The 1,515-nt window shown below is 32.8% G+C and overlaps 1 pseudogene; it reads left to right on the top strand.

Moving 5' to 3' along the window:
* The first annotated feature begins 265 nt into the window (after positions 1-265).
* Positions 266-383, top strand: LOC118609208 (annotated as a pseudogene).
* The last annotated feature ends 1,132 nt before the right edge of the window (positions 384-1,515 follow it).

Raw genomic sequence — 1,515 nt, forward strand, 5'->3', positions numbered from 1 at the left:
ATAGTCTATGAAAGTAAATGTAAGAATTCTATACGCTAACCAACATCTTCTCCAGCCCCAGTCGTATAAGACCTGCATTAGCAGACTAAGAATCTGAGATGTCCTCTGGTAAAGAAAACTGTTTAACTTTGTTTAGATAAGCATTTCCCACAATTATTTGACCACAGAACCCTTTTGTATGTACGTAATGGCTAATCCACCGTCAGTGCTAGTGTTCTAGGGACTATATATTAGGAAAGATCATTCTTGTCAAAAACAACTAATTATCTACGGCCATGCCAACCTGAATGTGCCCAATCCTGTCCTATCTTGGAAGCTAAGCAGGGTCAGGCCTGGTTAATACTTGGATGGGAGACCACTAGGAATACCAGGTGCTGTAGGTGTTAAAAACAACAACAACAACAACTAAGAACAACAGATTAGAAAAAAACAAAACTCTGCAAACCAAAACCTGAACCATATTTCTCTCAGTTTCTCATATGTTGTATACTTTATGAATTTGTATATTCTGGGTTCGTTTAGCTTTGCCATTTCAGATTGAGATTGCAAAGAAGTGAAATGTGTTCAATTTGAAAGCCTGCTGTTTTTTTATTTTTATTTTTTCTTGGCACAGTTAAGTTTTAAATGAATTGAGAAGTAGAGGAAGATATTTAAAAGTCGTATTTACTCAACTGTCAAATCAGTTGTTTAACCAGGTGGCCATTTATACGGCTTTCTTGTAAAGGCCTAGAACATTTTTCTACCGGGTACATGCTGGTTCTTTATTTTTGTAAAAAAAACAAAACAAAACAAAACAAAAAAACTTTACTAAATGTTGAATACATAAAAATACATATTTCTAAAATATGTGAAGTGTCTAAAGATTAAGAATAAAACACATAGCCTGTATATCCCTTATCTAATTAAGAGAGGAATCACCTGGAACGCCTCCTCAGTCCCACTGCAAAGGTAACACCGTCTTGAAATTTGAGCTACCATTTTTTCCTTTTCTTTATAATTTTCTGATACAGCCATCAATCCATGGACATTTTGAATTTTCCCCTAAAAAAGAGAAACATCTGTTGTAAATTAACCACTATTTTTTAACATCACTATCAAAAAGCAAAGTTGAGGGATTTTTTAAGTATCTTATGGATGCCTCATGAAAAATGTATTATTAATCTGCATCTAAAATGAAACCTGATTAAAGAAGCTAACATGAAACTATCGAGAATTAAAACTAAAAGAATATTATAATTAAAAGAGACAAGTTAAAGAAGTTTCAAGGGGGAAAAAATAAATAGACATACACATATATATATTTGTCAAATGTAGAATTTATCATGAGAATGTGACAGCTCTATATATTTTTTCTTCTGACACAGTACTGGACCATGTGGAAACTTTTTAAAATAGAACAGCCCAACTATGAAGCAATTATGAAGATTTTCCATAAGTGTTCTCACATTATTAAGACAGCCGAATGAAGAACAAATAATGTAATAAAAATCGGCAATTTTTTGTGGCAAATGAGCA

The sequence above is a fragment of the Rousettus aegyptiacus genome, unplaced genomic scaffold, assembly GCF_014176215.1.
Source record: "Rousettus aegyptiacus isolate mRouAeg1 unplaced genomic scaffold, mRouAeg1.p scaffold_m13_p_10, whole genome shotgun sequence".
Taxonomy (NCBI): Eukaryota; Metazoa; Chordata; class Mammalia; order Chiroptera; family Pteropodidae; genus Rousettus; species Rousettus aegyptiacus.